We start from the raw sequence: 18,834 nt of genomic DNA, 5'->3' as shown, positions 1-18,834 counted from the left end.
AACTTCTTTGTGTATGTTTATCGTCAATGGGCGGCAGGTCTTTTTCTGTTATGGCTCCTGTAGAGGTGTAATGAATCACTGATATGAAGCAATGAATCAATCAAATGACAAATGATACAACGTATTGATGCACAGCGCTAAAAATAGATACCTGTATTCTATATTCTGGGCTCTACACTGCACATTTGCCTCTACTAATTACTGTGTAAGAAAAAGTGATGAGGACATTGAACATCTTGATGAAGATGTTTATTGCAGCATAGCAGTAAAAAAGTTCATGTTGCACCTTGGGTTCAACAGAGTCAGAATGAACCCAGTACATCCTCAGCTCAAACCTTTTATACAGTTACAGTTTACTTCTCTTAATGTAAATGAAGTTGTCACGGAGTGACTGTGACGGGGCGGAACCAAAAATGAGGAAGATTAGTTCCGCCCGGACCATATATCGCAAACACCGCCGCTTCCGGGAACGCCAGCGAACCCAAATTGGCGTGTTATTGAGAACAGGTGTCTTGTTGAGCGTGGCGATCACTGATTGGGCAATTTGGTGAAGAGGAGACACATAAATAGGGCATCAGAAACACAGGAAGTGGTTGGTGATTCCCAGTAGTTATTGTGGGTGCAACGGAGCGGAGGAGAGAGTTGGAGAGAGTTGGAGAGAGTTGGAGAGAGTTGGAGAGAGTTGGAGAGAGTTGGAGAGAGTTGGAGAGAGTTGGAGAGAGAGTGTATGGTGTACTGTGGAGCTTGGGCAAAGAGAGATACACACACAGGGCTGAGTATACGAATATCTTTATTGGAGCATTGTGTTCAGATGCATTGTGTGATGTGAAGTAACACACATTGAAGATCTGCTAGGATTGCAGGAAGGAGATCGTGCTGCCAGTTGTGTCGGATGTCAGTTATCTGGAAGAGAAGTGGAAAGATCCAGTGTTAATGGAAGTGTGCGTACACTGAAATAGTCATCGTGTCAACAGTTACTTTGCAAGTGTGGAATATCCATATACCTCTTGTGAGTTGTGACCAGTGTGATCGGCCCCACCGTAATAGGATTGGTGGGTGAGCTGGAACCAGCGAAAAAGGAGTCTGGTGCCTTGTCGTGGCTGTGACGTTTCCTCTGGCCATCTGTTGCATCGGTGCCCCCAACGTCCAGGAACTAAACCTGGTCCTATGTGGTTTTGACCCTAATTCACTGTGAGTGTGTGGAGTGCAGTGGGTGAGTCCTTTTCTTTGCTGTGTACACTTGAAGTCTGCAGTGTCGTGCTGTGTCATGTTGTCAGTAATCACCCTCTAGGCTGGGAGAGAAAACCCTGTGGAGAAGAACGTGCACCGGTGTTGCGAAACGACCGTCTTTTATATACATGCCCGCTCGTGGCTTTGGACCCCTACTCCGCCGAGTGGTGACGTGTCAACAATCGCAAGTAAGGAACAGTGTACATATTGTGGGGGACGACGACAGAGAGAAGTGTTGGCTGCTATATGAACATCCAGCTGTGTAGCCCTTGTGTATGAATACCTGTTTGTGGAGTGCTTTCAGAGGTTCGCCCCTGTCTAGATCTCTGGTCCGTTGTCTGGAAGAGAGGAGAGGGAAGCGTTTGAGTCATTCCTGAGGTACATACCCGGTGGCACAAACCTACCTGAAGTCACCCAGCGTGGTGGCACCAGCTGAGGCCGTGGAAGGCCCAACGTGCAGCAACTTCAATCTGTACTTCTATCCAGTCTTGGTCAAATTCAAGAGGTGGTGCGTCTTTCTCCATATATTCACTGAAGCTAAGTAAATTTGTGAAGGAACTCTTGTCTGTCTGTTACCAGTCCTACAGGTCTGAGCTTGAGGCTCTGAGTCGTCATGGGAGTGTTTCCACGGTTGGAGGTGGACCGTGTTGGTCTGGGAAGTGTGCCCCGGTGAAGAAAACTACAGTTGTCATGACCTATACACCTTCTCTAGACTCCCGAGCTGAAAAGGGCTAAAGCCTGACGTCCACCTCTTCGAGGGTCTGTGAGTTGTATTCATTCAGTATTGTCATTGTATACCCACCTGTATGCCCAAAGTCAAGCTCCAGTTGCCCTTTGTATACTCTTACTGTACGCCCACAGCTAAGAGCCAGCATATTGTCCTTGTATACTTACTTGTATGCCCAGAGTCAAGCTCTAGTTGCCCTTGTATACTCACCTGTACGTCCAAAGTAAAGACCCAGTTGTCCTTCTGCATACTTACTTGTACGCCCCGAGTGGCAAAGGCACTACTGAGAAAAACCCTGTTGAGTCACGTGAGGGAAAGGACACAAATTACCTACAGGCTTACCTGAGAGTCCCCGTGACAGAGTCAGAAGCGACTCGGACCTATACTCTCTGGCCCCGAGAGTGGATTTTAGATTCCCTTTTCCCTTCCCTTCACACCTTTTAGATAATTTAAATAAAGTTTGTTTTATTCATACTCTCTCTTTCGTGTGTCTGGTCATTGGGGTGTTCTTGGGACCTCCTCGAGGTGGAAACTAGGGAGGGGCGAGACTCACGACATCAAAGTTACTTCTGTCATTACAGCTGTGGTCAATCAAGTTCTGACACCCCTCTGTCTGAGGTGGTTCTCAGTGTCAAACACCTTTCCCATTCTACAACTGGTCACCATTTGCTCAGGATTTGATCATCCCAAATGGTCTAGAAACAACACAACTGCTGACTTTCAGCTTCTCTATAATAATAACAACATTTTGGGAAATGAGCACAATCAAACATATATTGTTGAGTGGAATCTGGGTCAGGGCTAGGGGTGTGCGATATCGTATGCGAGAATATCGTGATCAATATTTTAAGATATGCAATTTCGACATCGAGTATTTTGCAAAAAATTCCAATTCAAAACACCTACAGAGTGCACGTATTCATTACGTGAAGCCTAGATTAGTGTGCGTGATCTTTCACACATTCAGTCTATTCAAATACATTTAGAATGATCACAAAATCAAGGGCAGAAAATGTATATATTTATACTACATGTAGTTTCAAATAAAGAGTGCCTTTTACTGTTTACAATAGATCAATAAAGAAGTTAAGAGTGTTAAGTGGTGTTTTAGACTCCATGTTTCCTGTTTATGTTGTATTTTGACACAGAAAAATAATCATTTCAAACAGCACTGTTTTGAGTCTCTGAGAAACATGAAGGTGTTTTGTTCCTGAATGAATGAAGCGTTTAAATGATTCGGTTCAATCACATTGAATCACTAATTAACAGTGACTTGCTGCCACCACCTGGCAGTTTTAATTTCACATTTAAAGTATCTTTTTTATTTATCAGTGCACCACCACCACACCAGAGAAAGAAAAAAAAAAGGAAACTTGTCAGCCTTACTTTATAGATTTAACCCTTGTATATTGTTTAAATTCACTACCCTTTCATTATGTTTGGGATGAAAACATCCATTCAATTAAACCGCCGTAAAAATGTATCAAATTTTTATTTAGATTTTTTTTAAATACAGGATATTAACTCTTTAACAAGTTCATAAATGACATCACTAATTAAAAAAACAGCAGCAACTACTGTTCCTTTTTTTTCACAGTCTTAGGCATGTCAAAAATTGGTAACAACATTGGCTTTGATGCATTTTTAGTTTTTGTGCAGCATTAGATTAAAATTTTTTCACCCTTATTTATTGTTGGTAGCTGTTTTTGCCCCATTGACTTCCATTTTAATGACATTTTTTGATTGCAAAGCCATGACACCATATAATCATGCATTCTTGATTGTTTGTGGTTTTCCCTGTTGGGAACGGGTAAAATGATTTTTTTTTACAGCTGATCACTAGGTGGGACCATTAACCCTTTAGATAGGCCTCTGCAAAAAAAGACTTAGTTTCTGGCTTGTATATGGAGTACAACAGCAAATTATAGTGTGTGTGTGTATGTGACGAGACCTTTGTGCACTTACCTTGATGTATCTGAAAAAAAAATATGCACCTCAGCTCTCAGAACTACATGGAGTAAACTAAAAAAATAGTTTATGGACACTTATATAGGATGGCCTGTGTGTGAAATGCTTGTATTTTTGTTGATGGTAAAGAAAGTTTAAAACCTTAAAATCCTGTGTAATAAAAAAAATTCTGCTTTGCATCAGATTTAATTAACAATTTATGAAGAACCAAAATGCAATACCAATTTCAAATAAGCTGCAGCTCACTGGAGGGGTCAAGCTGTATGATAATTTCGAAAAGTTTGGTACAAGTCAAGCCCTTTCTCGTGTTGTTTGCTGCTCTTTTCACCATCAAATGACCAGCATGATGGCATGCAAGAGTTTGAATCCACATACTTTACTTTTGTTTAGTCTATACTTAACCCCATCATTAAAAGGCAGTAGGTGCATTTAAAAACATTTAAATAAGCTATTTTATTTGGTTCAAGCTTGACCACATTGTGCATCAACCGTAGTAAAGTCAGCTGAAGAAGAGAAAACGGTAAAAATTTGTTTTTTGTGTGTAAAATGTTTTCAGTTTCTTAAACCCTACATGTACTAATTCTATATCCTATCTTAATTTATTTTTCTAGATATGGCAAGTACTTCAACTGCCAGTCTTAACCAGTCAGTTACTGGCTACATTCACAACATCGCACCTCTGCGTCATGGGGTTAAACGACAGTACTTCGAAGGAGTCTTACAACAACGCCACAAAGTCTGTAAGTTTGTGGTGTTCAAGGTGAAGAAAGACTGGTAAACTTTAGTTTCATTCTTACAAATACTTGTGGGGTTTTTGTCTCTACTTCTAATACTTTGAACCTGTACAGGAGAAAGGTACTGTCTAGGGAATTTTACAATTGTGATACCATAATGCAGACTTAAAAACAGTTTTATCATTCAATCTATTCTAAACCCTTCAAGAAAATGTTGGTAGCTTGGTTAACAAATGCAGGTTTACTATGCCCTTTACACCTCTGCTCATTCCACAGATCCAGGAACTGAATTCATAATTAAATATCAGGTACTAGTAACCGTATTAGACTGTTGACCCAATATCCTGTTTATGCTCCTTCAGGTAACTTTACAAGTCAACGTGTTACTCTATCCCTGATCAAGTCTCCTTCTCTAAGAGTTGGTTGACATCTTGTTGCAAAGTTACTGTTACTAGACTACATAAAGTGAGATATGAAGGTAATGAAACTAGAAATATACCATAAAACACTAATTCGTATTGTTAATGTTCTGCAGATTAACATCACCGTAAAGATAATCCTGATGGAAAGCAAAGGACATGCCTTTCTTCAGGATGATGTCTTGCTAGAGAAAACGGTCTGCACCATAGCGGACACCACGGGCATCATGGAGCTTACTGTCTGGGGCGTACAACAAAACCTTCAGCTGGACTCCTGGTTTTACATAACCCATGTTTCGTTACTGATGTTCAGAGGTACAAAATTCCTGTCCACGACAAAAGACAAAATTTACACCCACCACATGCACTGACCTCACATTTCCACTACAGCCCACCACATCTGAACATGTAACTGGAAACATCATTGGCGCCAAAGTCAACATCTACATTTGTCCACTTAAGCACAAGTTAAATCACATGGCACTTTCCTTCACAAGAGTCCTCTGTGACAAATGCGATATATTTTACAGAGCCGACGCCATTACACACACACACGGTTAAAATAACCACGACCTCTGATGACATCAAATCCGTTAACATAGAGAACCACATTCTCCGATCCACAATCCAAGTTCCAAAAAACGCCACAACCGACACAATGGACTCTCTTTTAGACCTCCCCACTATGAATATGACAATACACAACTACATCACCCACCTGGCATATCCGGAAAAATCACATACAGACACCCCACAACCCAGCAGTCCACCCATGCACTTCTCACCACCTACACAATCTGCAGCTCCAAGTGATGACCCAGCCGAACTTGACCTTTTTATGGTGAAATCTCCAATAGACAGCCAGCCGAAAGTAAACCAGCCAACTTCCCAATCTCCCACTTCTATTGCAGATACCCCCAGTAAGTAATGTATTGTTAGTTTTAAATTGCAACTTGGGTTGTTGTTTTTTTTTTTTTTTGTGGAAATGTGCTTTTGTTTAAATTTCAGTCCAGTGAGCACTTGAAGTAGCTCTTAGTTTTATCCTTCCTGATTTAAATTGACTCTGTAAATTTTGAAGATGCAAGATGTTGTATGCATTTCCAGTTTTTTTTTTTCTGTCTTTGACTATGGGGACATGTTTTTTCTGACTGTTAATAAAGAACCCTCACTTCAATGCTTTAATCAATCAATCAATCACCTTTATTTATATAGTGCTTTAAACAAAATACATTGCGCCAAAGCACTGAACAACATTCATTTGGAAAACAGTGTCTCAATAATGCAAAATGATAGTTAAAGGCAGTTCATCATTGAATTCATTGATGTCATCTCTGTTCAGTTGAAATAGTGTCTGTTTTAATTTGCAATCAAGTCAACGATATCGCTGTAGATGAAGTGACCCCAACTAAGCAAGCCAGAGGCGACAGCGGCAAGGAACCGAAACTCCATCGGTGACAGAATGGAGAAAAAAAAACCTTGGGAGAAACCAGGCTCAGTTGGGGGGCCAGTTCTCCTCTGACCAGACGAAACCAGTAGTTCAATTCCAGGCTGCAGCAAAGTCAGATTGTGCAGAAGAATCATCTGTTTCCTGTGGTCTTGTCCTGGTGCTCCTCTGAGACAAGGTCTTTACAGGGGATCTGTATCTGGGGCTCTAGTTGTCCTGGTCTCCGCTGTCTTTCAGGGCAGTAGAGGTCCTTTCTAGGTGCTGATCCACCATCTGGTCTGGATACGTACTGGATCCGGGTGACTGCAGTGACCCTCTGATCTGGACACAGACTGGATCTGGTGGCCACGGTGACCTCGGAATAAGAGAGAAACAGACAAATATTAGCGTAGATGCCATTCTTCTAATGATGTAGAAAGTACGGTGTTATGTGAAGTGTTCCGGTTCCAGTTTACCTAATTAATGCAGCCTAAAAATCCTTTAACGGATTTGGATATTAAAAGCATATTAGTATGTTATGTGTATGCCAGGTTAAAGAGATGGGTCTTTAATCTAGATTTAAACTGCAAGAGTGTGTCTGCCTCCCGAACAATGTTAGGTAGGTTATTCCAGAGTTTAGGCGCCAAATAGGAAAAGGATCTGCCGCCCGCAGTTGATTTTGATATTCTAGGTATTATCAAATTGCCTGAGTTTTGAGAACGTAGTGGACGTAGAGGAGTATAATGTAAAAGGAGCTCATTCAAATACTGAGGTGCTAAACCATTCAGGGCTTTATAAGTAATAAGCAATATTTTAAAATCTATACGATGTTTGATAGGGAGCCAGTGCAGTGTGGACAGGACCGGGCTAATATGGTCATACTTCCTGGTTCTAGTAAGAACTCTTGCTGCTGCATTTTGGACTAGCTGTAGTTTGTTTACCAAGCGTGCAGAACAACCACCCAATAAAGCATTACAGTAGTCTAACCTTGAAGTCATAAATGCATGGATTAACATTTCTGCATTTGACATTGAGAGCATAGTAATTTAGATATATTTTTGAGATGGAAAAATGCAGTTTTACAAATGCTAGAAACGTGGCTTTCTAAGGAAAGATTGCGATCAAGTAGCACACCTAGGTTCCTAACTGATGACGAAGAATTGACAGAGCAACCATCAAGTCTTAGACAGTGTTCTAGGTTATTACAAGTAGAGTTTTTAGGCCCTATGATTAACACCTCTGTTTTTTCTGAATTTAGCAGTAAGAAATTACTCGTCATCCAATTTTTTATATCGACTATGCATTCCATTAGTTTTTCAAATTGGTGTGTTTCACCGGGCTGCGAGGAAATATAGAGCTGCGTATCATCAGCATAACAGTGAAAGCTAACACCATGTTTCCTGATGATATCTCCCAAGGGTAACATATAAAGCGTGAAGAGTAGCGGCCCTAGAACTGAGCCTTGAGGTACTCCATACTGCACTTGTGATCGATATGATACATCTTCATTCACTGCTACGAACTGATGGCGGTCATATAAGTACGATTTAAACCATGCTAATGCACTTCCACTGATGCCAACAAAGTGTTCAAGTCTATGCAAAAGAATGTTGTGGTCAATTGTGTCAAACGCAGCACTAAGATCCAATAAAACTAATAGAGAGATACACCCACGATCAGATGATAAGAGCAGATCATTTGTAACTCTAAGGAGAGCAGTTTCAGTACTATGATACGGTCTAAATCCTGACTGGAAATCCTCACATATACCATTTTTCTCTAAGAAGGAATATAATTGTGAGGATACCACCTTTTCTAGTATCTTGGACAGAAAAGGGAGATTCGAGATTGGTCTATAATTAACTAGTTCTCTGGGGTCAAGTTGTGGCTTTTTTATGAGAGGCTTAATAACAGCCAGTTTGAAGGTTTTGGGGACATGTCCTAATAACAATGAGGAATTAATAATAGTCAGAAGAGGACCTATGACTTCTGGAAGCACCTCTTTTAAGAGCTTAGATGGTATAGGGTCTAACATACATGTTGTAAGTTTAGATGATTTAACAAGTTTATACAATTCTTCCTCTCCTATAGTAGAGAATGAGTGGAACTGTTCCTCAGGGGGTCTATAGTGCACTGTCTGATGCGAAACTGTAGCTGACGGCTGAATGGTTGCAATTTTATCTCTAATAGTATCGATTTTAGAAGTAAAGTAGTTCATAAAGTCATTACTGCTGTGGTGTTGGGAAATGTCAACACTTGTTGAGGCTTTATTTTTCGTTAATTTAGCTCTTGCTTTACTCTTGTTTGCTTTATTAAATTGCTACAAAATTGGTTTTAGAAGTCTAAACACAATGGGAGAAATTTCATTTTGTTTAACCCTTAATCTGTTCAGGTGTCTCGACTTCTTGAGACAAAGATAAGAATTTTGTCAGACTTGTTAAAGCCACTTTTACACTATATTTTGAAGTCCGTTCCAATATCTTTTAAACTTAACATGGCTGAACAAGAGGCACATGTCAACAAGAGCATGTCCTGAAAGACTACATACTATGCCCTCTATAGTTTGACACTTTGGAAGTTTATTGCAAAAGTTGACCTATTTGATACCCCTTTAATTCCTAATAAATAACTGCTGGATTTGAGCATGCCTATGTTTGACTTCACGTTAATTGCAAAATGCATGACCATTAATAACCAAAAGTTATTAAATTGTGAACTTAACAAGGTTGACCTCAAATGGTTCAGAGGCTGTATCGTCCAAACTTTGATCAATCGAAACCAAACTTGGTAGACTTCATCTACACCATTATCTGAGGGTCCAATGGGAACAATGCCACATATGGGTGTTGAGATACCAAAAATGCACATTTGTTTAACTCCTGAACAGTCAGTCAGAAAATTATGATCTTGGTGTCTATGGATTCTGTAGGTTATGCCAGCTCTGTCTCATTTTCCAACATGACGTCTGTCCACCATATTGAATTGAATAAACTGTTTTTTTCACTACACCTCCTTGAAATCTTGTTCAATTTTGTAAAATTGTATCAAATCTTCAGACCAGATTTTTGATATTCACTCCCTGGCTAAGGCACTGATCCCGAACCCGAGAGGTTGTGGGTTCGAATCCAGGGGGGGTAAGGTTGATCTGTTGTCCTGATGTATGTTCCATTTCTGCTGTTTTTCTTCCCGCATTGCTCTGGGCAATATCATTATTAATATTCAGAACAGTTGAGTACCTTTTTTTTTTCAGGATTCTTTGAATATAAAGATCCAGAGATCAGAATTTATCAGAAATAAAAGCTTTTGTAACATTATATGCAATACCATTCAAAATCTCGGAGTCAATATTTTTTTTTTATTGGGGTGGGGAGTTATTGTATAAATTAATACTTCTATTTAGCAAGGATGCTTTAAAATTGACATAGACATTTATAATGCTACAAAAGATTTATTTCAGATAAATGCTGATCTTCTGAACTGATTTGCTGCTCCAAAAAACATAATTATCATTATGATTATTATTATTGAAACAGCTGAATATAATTTTTTTCAGGTGTCTAGAACTGTTATCAGGCCTTAAAAGTTCTTAAAAGGCTCGACAGGACCCTAGCCGAACAGATTTCGGCCCGAGCCTGACAAGTACATTTTGATGGACAGCTTTTTAAAAGGCAGAACCTGACTACAGAACCTGTCTACAGCCCGACATTTTTCACATGCATATGAACTGGTGTGTTGGTTTTATCTAGTAAATCAGCAAGTTTCTGTTTTATAGGTGAAAAGTCGCCAACCTTCAGCGCACTAGCTAGTTTAAATGTTAAACAAACATACAGCGATAGATGTGTGTGCCATCCTTTGAATGGTCTCTTAAAATAATACACATTGCTAATCATAGTTAGCCCAGCGATAGGTAACATTAGAAAATAAGCCTTGACTAAATTCCCCAAACCACCCAAAAGTAATTCATATGGCCGTATGGCATACGGGTCAGGTAGCCTGCTTCCATCCGCGAGAGTTAATTTACAAAAATATCTGTCACGGTCCAGCAGAGTCAGGGACTGTACATATTCGGACAGTTCCGAAACTTCTTCTGCATCCATGTTTAATAAATCCCTCCTAAAACGTGCTAGCTTATGCTTGTCAACATTGCGTCCACGCCTCTTTTTGCCTCCAGCTAAGCCCCACCCGCCCGGAGACGTTGCAATGTTTACAAACTTTTAAGGGGTCTATTCAATCCTAATACTAACACTGGATCAGTGCATTCTCTTAAAGTGACAGTCTTTATATTAAACGAACAGCAACAAAAAAGAAATCACTCACTGCTCTTGATTGAAAAGCTTTTGTAACTTTAATAAAGAATAATCTTTAATTTATAGTCCAAAATGCAATGCTGTTTTACATTTGATTACTTTATTCAATTTCTGTACCTAAAATCTAACGTTAGACCTCCCTAAAAATCCCTGAAAGGGAGTTTATTTCATTTGTATTTTTACTCTATTGTATTTTATTTGTGCTGTTGCTTGTAATTAGAATATGCTTAATAATATGATAAAATATATATATATTTTGAAAGTGTAGTTTTTCCATACATAGCACATACAACGGTACTTGCACCAACTAGCACTTTTTTTTACATATGGGGATACAGTATTTTTTTTTGTGCCAAATTTGACCAGAAATTTAGATTTTTCATTGCTAGCCTACAATATATAGCCTAGTCTACAATGTTTATTTATTTACTTTGAAGGTGACGAAGGAAGCAACAGTAGCATTAGTGCTGTTAGTGCTCCTTCTGCTGAACAAGAGGGGCTGGACAGTTCAGCTTTTGAGTCAGAGCAGGAACCTTCAGCTAAAGTTAAACTATAAGCACAACTAAACATGCTGGCTATACTCTCAGAAAAATATGTGCTTTTATGATTTACAAGGTCATCGGTAGTAGGACTGTGATAATTGGGACATACAATTGATGGCTGCATAATTAAAGCTGCGGTAGTTAACTTTTGACACTCTAGCGGTTAATAAACAGAACTGTTTGCGTCTTGTGGAAGAACATCGTAGCCGGAACTTCTTCTCTCTGTTTATGTCTATGAAGAATCACAAAGGCACTGGGTTACTCCGCCGCGGTATCCCCGAAGCAATCTAAAATAGTCCGAATATAAACACTTATTATAGGTGTACCCTAGTGATTCAGGACAAGCCAAAAACACGGTTTGGAAAATTGATACATGGTGTACTCACTTATTATATACATTTTTCTACATTTTGAACACAAACAAAGTTACGGACCGCAGCTCTGATTGGTTGTTTCTCAACGGGAGCGATGTATTTCTGCAAATGGTAATAGGACCACTGGGAGGAGCCAGAGGAGCTTGATTTTTTCACAGATTATCTGTCTCATATTCTACTGTCAGGACATAATGACAGGTTTAACAAATATGTAAAAAATATATGTTTACACAAGTTCCCTAATGCAGCTTTAATATAGATTATTGAAAGTGCTTATTCCATATTGCAGAGAAACTCAATGTGCAGAGTGAGAGAGAGGGGGATTAAGGGAAAGATGATTGAGACAGTGAATGCATTGATACTTCTTGATACTTTGTTTGATTATTTTGCCCATCCACAGTCTAGGGATTTTGATTTATTTTTTAAGTATAACCCAATTCAAACAACTGAAAGAGCCAAAGAGTTTATCAGTCTGGTGGACACATGAATTGTGTGGTGGTGACTGCAGCAACAGAGGAGGCCTGGGGTGGAGTCAAATTCCCGGCCTGATTTACTGTCCCAGTCCGCCACTGGCACTGAGTATTTTGTTACTGAATTAATCTTTGTTTTTGATCAAAGCATTTGAATCTATGATTCAGTGGCCCATTCATAAAGACAATCACTAACTTCATTTCTAAATGCATCAGCCGTTTTGAATGAGTCAGTTGATCACTCATAAAGACAGAGATTTTTAGTGTAATATTTATTTATCTATGTCAGGCTTAAACCATCACAAAAAGACACTCTGCAAAATATGGTATTATATAGGGATGCAACGATCATGATTTTTCATGGCCGATTACGATACCGATTTTTTTTTACAAGCAAACTGGCCGATTCCGATACCGATTTCCAATTTTTCTTTTTTTTTTTCTTTTAAGCAACAAACAAGAAAGAAAGAAAATGTGCATAAACAAGATATTTGGTATTTAATACCAAATTTGCTTTTGGCTATTGAAAACAATAACCGTAACCATCTAAAAATTAACAGCAGTAACTGCACAGTAAGTAGCCTACATTCAATACAAACATAGATGGTACAGACATCAGCATTTAGCTTTTGTTTTTTAATTGGGTTGAAACTACATTGAACTGGCCTTAATTAAAAGATTAACTGTAACCATGTGAAATTAAAAGACAACTACATTCTACAATCCAAACAACACAATCAACACACATTCAATAAGATGTTTCTTAATCAGCATTCAGCATTCCTAAACCGCATTCCTACGGATGCAGTGTTTATGCAAGTGGTACACATTGAAAAAACTATTTTAGGACAATGTTTGGTGTGACTTGCCTGGAACGGTACAAAGTCGTTAGTATAAATGTGGGATATTTATTGATTGTTTACTGCTCTAAAGGGTTCGCTGCCTGTAGGATGTGCAACAGCTCCACCTTTTGACAATGAAGCACAGCGCTCATCTTAAATACTGGGGCCAAATCACAGCACCCTCACTCTTCTTGGAGATGGTGGATGACAGAGTACCTCGTGTGTGGATTGTTGGCAGTTCAATTATTCGAAGGCTGCATGCTCACATCATTGAGCAGGGGCTCGACAGGAGCCTTGGCCTTCGCTGCAGCATTACTTGGCAGGGCAGAGGAGGCAGACTCTGGAAGCAGTTGTTTCCAGTGCTGCTGTCTCTCAGGGCCAGAGCTCCAGCTCCAGACATCTTGATTATTCACCTCGGTGGAAACAGCTTGTGTTGGGAGGGCCACAACGTCCTGGATCTCCTTCAGGAAATGAAGACGGACCTGACTGAAGTCTTCAGGATGCTCCCCAGAACTAGGCTTCTTCTTTCATTCATTCTTCCCCGACTGAATAGGTGAGGACAGACTGCTAGGTCTGAATACGGCATCGAACGGAGCCAGCGGTGGCTCAACAGCGTGATTGCAGGCTTCTTGTCGGAGAGACAGATGCACTGCGTTTGTCATTCCAGCATTGACCTGTCGCATCTGTCCAGGGACAGAGTCCACCTGAGCCCAGAGGGGAACGAGCGTTTGTTGAGTAACCCAAGAGAAGCACTGCAGGAAGAACTCTGCCCTCAAATGTGCTTTTACTGCAGCAATGGCTCTTTTAAGAGCCACCCATTAATTCAGATTAAGCTCATTTATCTTCAAGTCTCCTCATGTTACATGTTTTTTTCTTTCTGCACTGTTTGTCGTAGACTCTTGAATGAGGTGTCAAATCATACGGCTTTTTTAGGAGAGATAAGCTATGAATTTATAAGCAATCGGATGTACGATAATCGTACAGCAAGCAAGAAAATTGGGTAAAAATGTCCCATAGAATTAAAACTGACAAAATCAACTGACATATCCTTGGATCAGAAAGGCATAGAGGCTTGGGAGTGGCTCTTGGGGCCGTTGAATGCTTGAATCGGATTGGCTGACAAACGTTGTGAGGTGTGCAATTATTTTCTGGGAAACACTTGATGAACGTAGCTCCAGGCAGCTCTCGAGCGCATTACAGTTCATATCACTTCACATAGTTAACAGTAATAATGGTCACGCAGTTTACACAAAAAGCTGTCAGCGCTACCCGATGACTTTATCAGTTAGTGCAGCAGAAGAGTGTTTAGACTTCATTAATAACTGCATTAGAATGCTATCAATGGCTCAAGCCTCCATTACGTATCTTAAACTACGTTTTGGTTCTAGCAAAAGAGGAATTAGATGAGATGTGGAAGAAATAATCCTACTCACAAGAGATTTTAAGTATAAAAAAACAGACAATTCCCTGTAAATATATCTTCTGATTGATGTCTTGTGTGGTAACTTTGGTATTAGTGGAATAATTGACTCTGGATCATTAAAGGTCCCATGATGTGGATTATTTTATTTATTTTTTTGTATGTTTTTTAATGTTTCCTGAGGTGTGCTCATATTGTTAGTAAGATTTTTACATTTAACATGTAGAAATAAAAGCCATTTTTATATCCTGATTTTAGTCCTCTGTCTTGAATGCTGTTTGAAGGGGCGTGTCTATTGTGAGACTCTGTTGTGATTGGCTGACATCTTTGCATTTGAAATGTGCAATACATCTGGAACCCTTCTCAAATACTTTTACTACATTTTATTACGATTACTGCTGTCGAGATTAACGAATCGTGAAAGTGTTGATTATAGCATTATTGTTTTGATAATTTCCAGAGAGACAGAGTCTGTTTATAACGTGAATGCAGTGATCTCGTCATTGCAACGTGTTTTCTCTCACAAAATGTTTTCACCACAACTAACAGCAAACACGATATCGACATGAATACAGTAAGAGCTTCGATGTGCAGCATAACAGCATCATTCATTATAACAGCAGTTTGGGCAAGTGTGCAGATAAACTCACGATGTGTGATTGACAGCTCCGAACAAATATAAAGGGAGCGTTCTTTGATCGCTCTCTGTAGTTTTATCACAATTTAAACAGATTTGTTTCATGCTACTAAGAGAAACAACGTGAAGTTGATCGTTTAGTCACTGGCTTGATTCACTGACACATAAACAGTATTAAACGATTTAGAAAGAAAGTCTGTGTGAACTTGAATGATTAGCTACACATCAGAAATCACTGATCAGGCATTAATGAACACTGTTAGTCACTGTTTGTGGCGATGCTGTCGAATCCATATCGTAAAAGTCTGTTTGTGACGCCTGTGCTGACATTGTGACTCAATTAAATGTAAATATTTGGGTGGGCAAAGCAGAGAAAGGGGAGGTAACATTTCCCCGTATGACGACATACAGGGAAGACTCCAGATCAGACGTCTAAGCTCTCGTTTTCTCAGAGGTTGAGCTGGACACCCATCCTCATCCTCGGAATTACTAGCCACTGGGGGACCATAGACAGGTTAGGGGAACTAGTATTAATGCTAAAAAAAACCTCACAAAGTGACATTTTCATGTCATGGGACCTTTAAATTATTCAACAGCCCGTTGTCAATTATTCCTTACTTAATGTGCTTATATTATGTCTCCACAACATCACACAGACATCATGGGGGGGGTTACAGTACCGAGTTTTGCCACTGAAGCACCACTTCACTAAAACCCTAACACTAATATTAAAACATATTCATTTTTAATTCTGATGGCTGTACTTCTGGAGTTCCTAATAAACTGACATCTTGTTATAATTAACTGAACTGTCCACTCTTAATTCACGCGGACATATAATTAGCTGAAGTTTTTATAATGCGTATTTCGCGTGCTGAAAAGTGTACACTGTCCTCTAAGTGGAGGAGATGGGGTGCTGATATCAATGGAGACAGGTAAGTCAGCTGTATTTATACCCTAGGGTTGATTATCTTAAGTGTGCTCCACCTGTGCTAATTAGGCTGTGCTAATAATTATCTGACGTGCTCCTTCGAACCTTGTTATGAAACTTCATTAAGTGAAGATGAGGAGCAACAACTGAAGATGTTGACATAGTTTTGCTGCATAAATATTTTTCCTTCATGCTGTGAAAACTGTATTATAAAACATTGCTCATATAAAAGAACATTATCACTGAAATCAGCAAGATCAAATACTTTCTGTCCAATCTTTAATAAGGACAGATTTGTTCAGTGTGGATCTGATAAAGGCAAGAAGATTGTGTTTGTTAATAAATTTCTAAAATCTGAGAGCTTAATAGGAGACTTGTTTATATTATATTGTGTTCTTCTACCTCAAATGGTAGAGCATCATGCTATAAAGCGCAAGGTTGGGGGTTTGATTCCCCGGGAACATGATAAAGGTAAAAATTGATATCCTGAATGCTCTGTAGGTCGCTTTGGATAAAAGCGTCTGCTAAATGCACAAATGTAATTAAATTTGAATTTAATATTATTGTATTTAGAAAATATTATATACTGATTTTAATAAAGATAATCTATGGTGAATAACATTTTATTAACATTTAGGATAAATTATTTAAACCATTTTAATTAAAGATTTCTATTCAGAGGGTTGATGTAATCTTTTAGTCATGGATCTTTAATGAAATCCACTTTAACCATATAAAGCTGAAATGTGATTTATTTTAATATATATATATATATATATATATATATATTTTTTAGCAAACGCTTTTATCCAAAGTATATATATAGATACATTTAGATACAAGACTAGATAAAGCTCAGCTGTACTAATGGCTTTGGCCTTTTGATCGCTCTGCAGTTTAACTAATTCAGTCCATCCTTTGCCTCAATTATAGTCGTATTCTAATGTAAAATTCTATCAAGCAAGACTTTTATTTTGGTGTGGTGATGTGCTGCGCTAGTGCGGTGTGATTGTTCCTGTGTATAACGAGTGAACATTTGAAAGAGAACACTTCGGTTAGATAAGAGAACGAGAGTTTTGCCGCCTGCTGCACTATAAGCTGTATGAGTCGACGCTCGTCGCTCCACTCAATGATCTGATGAACGGCGCTTCCGGTGAGTTATATAGCGGTGGCCCCGCCCCTTTTGGCGGACTGATGCGCCATTGGTCTGTGCAGCTACACAAACGTGAACAAATCAGGCTTCAGCAGAAAGAAAAAAGGAGGATCTTCTGCGTCTGTGATTCAGCTGAAGGTGTGCTTTTAATCACAATAAGTGTCTGAATCAATACAGCTCGTTTAGAGAATTGTATATGAATATGAAATTAATTATTACTGACTGTAATTATTGTCACAGATAAATAATTACAGTGTTACAGTTATTTTGTGTGAGTGAAGCGCATCCGTGCTCGAATGAACATGAACAGTTTATCATAAACACTAGTTCAATCACCGGTATTGAGGGAGAAATCAATCTTTAATCAACTCCAAATCGACTGAATCAATTGCATCGCAGAAATGATTCAGTGATCCGAATCTCATTCTGACTGACTCCTTTACAGAACTCAGAAACTGATTGAGATACACATGGAGATCTACTTTTATTTTATTTTAATAATTTTCATTTAATTGGAAGTGTCCAAAAACTCCTGAAGCAGCTGAGATACACGACTCACTGTTATAAAGATGGATTTTATTAAAGAGGAGAGCGAAGACGTGAAGATTGAAGACACATTCAGTTTAGTTTTCATTCTCAAAGCTGAACTCAGTTTGATTTCATTCTTATTAAAATTACCAGCTCTGTAGAAACCAGGAAAAACAACACAAACGTCTATGCTGTTTTCAGTTGTTACTTTTGAAATTAAGGATTACCATTTTTGCCCGTTTAATCAGGAAGTTAAAATAATAAATACTGTTTTGCCATGACAGATCGCTGTCACCAGGCGGCAAGGAAGTCGACCGGAAGTTGAAGTCAGCTGCGTGCCGCCATCTTGTAGCAGAACTTCACTTGTGTTAGCATTCCCATTGACTCCCATTCATTTTGGCGTCACTTTGACAGCGAATAACTTTACATCTGAGGCGTTTAAAGACTCTGTTTGTCCATTATTTATTTCTAAAGAAACACGACAATGTATAAAGGGCTCCATTACCTTCTATGTTACATTATGGCCCCGTAGAAACAGTTTTTGTAAAAATAGGCTAACGATTGCGTCATAACCACTCGGCTCTCTGTCGCATTACCGTACAGACAGGAGGAGAAGCTCGCAGGCAATTAACTTAATATGGCGTACTGGCGTAACATTTTAAAATACTATACAAAATAATTAATAAGAATACTTACTCCTACTCACTCACGCCAAAGAACTCCCCGCTCAAGCTCGCCGTCTCTGCAAGATTAATGATGGCAGTTTGCACGCACAGCTACTAGAAGATTTACATCTGTCAGAAAGGTTGCTTACGTCGTTAAGCTTCGTTTGAGTCTGCGCGTCAGAAACGGAAGTGCTAAAAAATGCTAAAAATGGGCTTCACTTGTCTCAAATGAGTTCCAATGGGGTCACTGTGTCCATTTCTTTTACTGTCTATGGCTGTCGCCTCAGATCAAGCAAAGCACACGTGAACGATCCACTGAGCGCGAGTGTATAAAAAGCTAAATGTTTTCATTTAATTTTCATTTCGGTTCATTCTTGGTTTAAAAAAAATCTTCAGGTTCCATATGCAGAGCGAAATGGGAACGGTCCAGCATTTAGCAATAATTATTATTAACTTAATTTTTT

This window comes from Carassius gibelio, chromosome A4 (assembly GCF_023724105.1).
Source record: "Carassius gibelio isolate Cgi1373 ecotype wild population from Czech Republic chromosome A4, carGib1.2-hapl.c, whole genome shotgun sequence".
Taxonomy (NCBI): Eukaryota; Metazoa; Chordata; class Actinopteri; order Cypriniformes; family Cyprinidae; genus Carassius; species Carassius gibelio.
This window is presented reverse-complemented; position numbering follows the sequence as displayed.